Source organism: Lithobates pipiens, unplaced genomic scaffold (assembly GCF_037356315.1).
Source record: "Lithobates pipiens isolate NorthernLeopardFrog02 unplaced genomic scaffold, aLitPip1_a1.2 Scaffold_18, whole genome shotgun sequence".
NCBI lineage: Eukaryota > Metazoa > Chordata > Amphibia > Anura > Ranidae > Lithobates > Lithobates pipiens.
In genome coordinates, this window is record NW_027507758.1 from 626608083 (window position 1) to 626614713 (window position 6631).

The 6631-nt window shown below is 50.7% G+C and overlaps 1 protein-coding gene across 1 annotated transcript in view; it reads left to right on the forward strand.

Annotated features, from left to right (window-relative positions):
* Nucleotides 1-6631, forward strand: part of LOC143986869 (uncharacterized) — a 133286-nt gene that overhangs the window by 90682 nt on the left and 35973 nt on the right.

Sequence of the window (6631 nt, forward strand, 5' to 3'; positions counted from 1 at the left end):
ACACTATCAGTCAGCGAGTGTTACCGTGAGAGATCGCTCCTGTGTGGCGGGTCATTGGTGAGTTAGTGGGGAAGTTGCCATCGGGATTGACGATGGATTTACAATGAGAGACTTTTCTGGGGGATTTTTAAAAATAAAGGACATTGAGAGTCTTTTCAGAATACTTTATTATTCCCAAGGGAATTGGGAAATTATTTTGACACAGACACACTAACAAAGACGGCACAAGATCACAACAATGACTGACCAAGATATAAAAACACAACAAAATTACCAATAATGGCCATTAGCACCAAATAAACAAAAAAAGTTTTTTTTGTACTCACCGTAAAATCCTTTTCTCTGTTATTCACCGACTGACACAGCTCCTTTCTTAGCCATTGGGTTGTTACGCCACCTTTAGGAGAAGACTAGGCATAACATGTTATGAAAAACACAGAACTTTAAGTTCTGCCCAAGGGGCGGTCCCTTAGGTAACAACCCCCCAGCCTTCCATGCAGCCTCAGTACGTCAACAAGCAGTATAACGTAAAGAAAAATAGGAGGGGCGGGTGCTATGTCAGTCGGTGAATTACAGAGAAAAGGATTTTACGGTGAGTACAAAAAATCAGATTTTCTCTTATATTCACCGACTGACACAGCTCCACTCTTAGCCATTGGGATGTCCCCAAGCAGTGCCAAAACGAGGGGTGGGAAAACAGCATAAAAACTTCATCCACCATGGCAAGTGGGAACTAGTATAAACTTTACCCACAAAAATGACAGTGTGTGGAAAAACCACCACAAACAGGGTGCTCCTCAACAGAGAGTCACTACCCTCAAACTGCACCAAAACTGCGGTAACAAATGCAACAGTGCATTAACTTAACTTAACGGTACTGCGTTTTTACCCAAAAAAACAGGAAAAAGGGAAAAATTGTATATGCAATTGCAACTATACAGCTGCCTGCAATACTTTTCGGCCAAAACAGGCATCAGCCGATGCACTGACATCTACCTTGTAGAATTTTATAAAGGTGTGAACAGATGATCAGGTCGTGGCTTTACACACTTGAGCGACAGACGCTTGATGTCGGAAGGCCCAGGACGTTCTCATTGCCCTCGTGGAGTGGGCCGTGACCGGAAAGGGTGGCACCTGCTCCTTCAAGGCATAGGCCTGTACTACACTCTGTCTGATCCACCTGGAAATGGTGGCCGACGAGACCGCCATGCCTTTTTTTGGACCAGTCACCGAAACAAACAGGGAGTCTGACTTCCGGTAGGGAAATACACCCTCAGAGCTCGAACCACGTCCTGGGATTGGAGGGCCATCTCCTTAGGATGTGTCGGCTTAGGACACAGAGATGGTAACACAATGTCTTCATTGATGTGAAACGCCGAGGCCACCTTCGGCAGAAAAGAAGGTTGCGGATGCAACACCACCTTATCCTTGTGGATAACCAGATAGGGTAACTTGCAGGACAAGGCCGACCACTTTCTGGGAAAGCGCCAACAGAGGGATCTCTCTGATATTTTCAAACAGCGGTTTTTGCAGCGCCGATAACACCAGGTTCAGATTCCACGGGGATAACGGTGGACACACCGGAGGAACTACATGCCGCACGCCTTGAACAAAAGTGCTCACTAGAGACGCCAGGGGTCGCTGAAAAAAGACAGCCAAAGCTGATATTTGTCCTTTAATGGTGCACAAAGCCACTTTCTGGTCTACTCCTACTCCTATTCTGGATATAGAAAAGGAGAGCGGATGCCATCCTTTCTCCTCACACATGGAGATGTAGGCCTTCCAGGGACTATGGTATATCTTCCGAGAAGAAGATTTCCATGCTCTCAGCATAGTTGGGATCACAGAGTCCGAAAGACCCCGGTTCCTCAACACCTCGCTCTCAATACCCATGCCATTAAAACCAGCGATGGTAAAGCAGGATGGAGAATCGGACCTTGAGACAGAAGGTCTTCTCGTAATGGCAGTCGTCAGGCACACTAGGTCTGTGTACCAGGGACGCTGGGGCCAATCTGGGGCAATCAGTATTACTGGGATCCCCTTGGCCTCCACTCTGCGAAGCAGACGTGGTAACAGTTTCAGTGGAGGAAAGGCATAGATCAGCTGGTACTGGTCCCACGGAGCCACCAGCGCGTCTAACGCATCTGCCCACGCATCTCTTGTCCTGTACACGAATCTCGGCACCTTTCGATTGAGACAGGAGGCCAGAAGATCCACGTCTGGTGTGCCCCACCGCAGGCACAGTAGCCTGAACACCTCCGGATGCAACGCCCATTCTCCTTAGATAGTCCGCCTGCCAGTTCTCCACTCCCAGGATGTAAATGACCAACAGGGCCGGTACATGTCGCTCTGCCTACCGAAATATGTGAGCGACCTCCCGTGTGGCAGCCAAGCTTCTTGTTCCTCCTTGGTGATTGATGTATGCCACAGCCGTGGCGTTGTATGACTGGATCCTGATCGGAATCCCTGACTAACTGGCTCACCTGAATCTGCCGATCCAGGGACAACTGAGATTTGTCCCATTTTGTCAAAATCTCCTTCTGCAGGACTCTGGTGTGAAAGTGGGCATACGGTACTACCTCGAAGGAGGCCACCATGAGTCCCAGGACTCGCATGCAGTAGCGTAGCGATGACCACTTGTGGTTCATCAGCAGTTTCACCGTGGCTCTGAGAGTATGCAGCTTGTCTGAAGAAAGAAACACTCTCACTTCCATGGAGTCCAGCAGTAAGCCTAGGTACTCCAAACACTGAGTCGGTACGATAACTGAATTTAGGTTCAACAGCCACCCAAATTATTGCAGGGTCTGCATGGTGATCGCCACATCCTCCTCTAACTCTGAGGCGGAAGATGCTCTCAGGAGGAGATCATGTAGGTATCCCACGATCGCGTTCTCTCGTTGCTGTAGCAACGCCAAAACAGGAGCCAATACCTTGGTAAAGACTTGGGGGGCTGATGCCAAACCAAAAGAGAGAGCCACTGGTAGTGGGCTTCCCCGACTGCGAATTGCAGAAACTTCTGATGCTGGAGGCATATTGGTATGTGCAGGTATGCATCTTGGATGTCTAAGGATGCCAGGGAGTCCCCTTGATGGGGTGCAACGACTACTGAGCGAACTGATTCCATTCTGAACCTCTGTACTTTTACAAAGCAATTGAGGGCTTTTTGATCCAAGATTGGACATACCCCTTCCTTCTCCGGGACTACAAACAGGTTTGAGTAGAACCCCTGTAAATGTTCCTAGTCCAGGAACAGGTACTATCACCCCACTCAGCAGGTCCCTTACCACCCCCAAAAGGGCCTCCCGGCGAGCCGGGAGTATGGGAATGCTGGAGGGGAAGAATCTGTTTTGCGGCCAAGAGAGGCCGTAGCCGGAGGAAATCAGATCGCAGACCCATTGGTCGGACAGCTGAGAGGTCCACCGGGCTGAAAACTCCCGAAGGTGACCCCCCACCCGAGTTGCGGGTGGGGGCAAACCTTCATGCGGTAGCACTTTTGCTCGCAGGCTTGTTAGGCTTGCAGTTCCAGGGACACTTTGGTCCTTCAGCGGTCCTCCTGTTGGGCTGGGGATGCTTGGTCGACACTCTGGGTAGATGAAAAAGCCGTTTGTGAGTGGAAAATGAGAGCCCTTGCCTGCGGCGTGGCTCCTTAGCCTTCCTGGCCTTTGGGAGTAGAGTACTCTTGTCCTGTGGCATTTTTAATAATGTCATCCAAAGAGCCGGTCGCCAAGGAAGGGAAGATCCCTCAGGGCTTTTTTGGAAGCCTGAACAGCAGACCAGCATTTTAACCAAATCAGGCGCCTCAGCACCACTGCTGACACTGAAGCCCTGGATAACAGAGGGAGAGTATCCAGGGCCATGTCACAAATGTACTTCAGGCCTTGCACTAGTTGGTCTGCTAGTTCCACGCAGACAGGAGAAGCCTGTTGTTCTCCCAATTCACGGTGCAACAGTTTTTCCCACTCAGTGTCTGTGACACAAGTGTGGATGCCATTACTGGTCGCATGGTTTATCCCACAACCGTAAACATGGAACAGGCCACTGCCTCAGCCTTCCTGTCCGTGGGGTCCTTAAATGCAGGAGACCCCTCTACCAGGATAGTGATTACTTTGTTTAACCTGGATACTGGGGGGTCCACGACCGGAGGAGCCGACCATTTTTTGAGAAGGCTCTCCTCAAAGGGGTAACGCACCGCCATATATTTGGGGACTGAAAAGGTCAGTTGCGGTCAACCCCATTCCTTGTAAATGAACTTATCAAAATAAGTCAGATACGGGAACACCTTAGGTGAACGGGCTGGCTTATCGGACCCAAAAGGGGCCGCTACATCAGCAGAGGGATCTGCCGGCTCCTGAATCTTCAGGGTATCACGCACAGCTGTGATAAGTGCTCCAACAAGCGCTTTGGTGGACGGGGACTCATCCTCACTGTCCGAACGGTCCTGGTCAGCGTCGTCTGAAAGGATAGAGCAGGGGTCGGTCTTTGCGTAGCCCCTTGAACACCTACGGAGCACCACTGGTTCCGAGGACAAAGCACAGGAAGAGGCCATGGAGGAAGAAGAAGAGGAGGGGGTGGAGGAGAGAGGTGTGTCACAACCAGTAGTAGCATTTTGGAGGCGTGGTGGTGGAACAACCTCCAACACCACAGCATCTTGTCCTGTATCCTTCCCAGCTGCCAGAAGAGTGACCCAATGGGCCATGAAAGATAGGTAACATCACTGTCCATGCCTGCTGAACCATGAGTCAGCGGTAATATGCACCTTACCGCTGACCACCCTGTCCAGCGAGGCATGGGCATTGCCTTCCACATGCCAGTAGAGAGCCGGAATCGCCTTCCGTGAGAAAAAGTGCCATTTGGGAACCTGCCACTGAGGAACCACACATTGCACAAACTCACAGAAGGGGGCCAAGTCTACCAACTCAAAAGGCAGCAGTTGAAGTGCTAGCAATTTAGCCAAGCTAGCATTCAACTGCTGGGCATGTGGATGGTTGGGAGTGAACTTCTTTCGATGGTCCAACAGCTGGGGCAGGGAAATTTGCCTGGTACAATCGGACGTTGGTGTACTGCCAACAGAGTGCCCGCAAGTACTTGGCTGTGACAGACCTAATTCTACACCTTCATTCCTCTCAGTGCAGGTTTCAGAGAGGACTGAAGGTATAGTGGGGTTGGAGGTCCCAGCTGATGAGGAGCAAGGAGAGGTCTTGCCTTGTTCTTTGGTGTGGGTCTTTAAGGTACGCTTGCCAATAAGCTGCATGGCAGGTCAACATATGTCTTGTCAAGCATGTGGCACCCAAGCGGCTGATGTTTTGGCCACGCGAGATATGCTTGAGCAATATGTTGCAAATAGCAGCAGTGCGATCTGATGCACTTGTCTCAAAAAATCCCACACCAAAGAACTTTTGGAATAACACGCAGAGGCAGCGCCCTGCACAGGCGGAGCTCTGCTGTGTGATTCAGTCGGTGTGCTGCCCTTAAGCTGGCCCCCGGAGGGCATCCTGCCTCATCGGAGATGTGCCTCCTCCTATCAGGCACCCACGTGGAGTCAGTGACCTCATCATCCCCTCCCTCTTCATCACTGGAGCAAACCTGGCAGTATGCTTCAGCTGGTGGAACATGACTGCCAGATTGCTGTCCTTCTTGAGCATCCCCTCTCTGTGCTTACACTACTGCCTTCCTGTAGCTGGGTATCATCATCAGAGCCTTCAAAACGCTGGGCATCCTCCTGGAGCACGTACCCAACACTGTGCTCAAACAGTTTGGGGGACTCCTCAGAGGACATGGTGGGTCTAGAGAAGGAGTGACTGATGACATTGAGATGAGGGAAGAGGACGCATTGGCAGATGCTTTGCCAGTACCCTGAGCCTGGGTGAGAGAGGATGAGGAGGGCTTGGTCATCCACTCTACCAAGTCTTTGGCATGATGCAGCTCAACATGTCCAGCTGCCGAAAATAAGGAAAAGCGTGTCCCATGGCCATGTGCTGATGACAATGCACCGCGTCCACGACCAGCACTGTTGTCTCTAGACACAGAGCCTGCTTGCCCTCTTTTATTAGCTTGTGACTGTCTGCCTCTCCTTGTTGGCCTTCCAGACATACTAATGGCCTGCAGGGAGATGGGAAAACCAGCATTGGGGTAGCTTTAGGTGCACACTGAGCAGATGACACAGTACACCGACTGTAATTACTGCAGCTGCCTGCCTGTGGTATAGGATCTGAAAAACACCAGCAATTGGGGTAGCTTCAGGTGTATACTGTGCAAGTGGCACAATACACCAACTGTAACTGCTGCAGCTGCCTGTGGTATAGAAACAGAACAACACCAGCAATAAAGGGTGGCTTCAGGTGTATACTGTGAAGGAGGCACAATAGACCCACTGCAACTGCTACAGATGCCTGTGTTACAGAAACAGAACAACACCAGCAAAAAGGGGTAGCTTCAGGTGTATACTGTGCAGGAGGCCCACTACACCCACTGTAACTGTTGCAGATGCCTGTGTTAGAGAAACAAAACAACACCAGCAAAAGGGGATAGCTTCGGGTGTATACTGTGCAGGAGGCACACTACACCCACTGTGACTGCTGCAGATGCCTGTGTTAGAGAAACAGAACAACACCAGCAATAAGGGGTAGCTTCA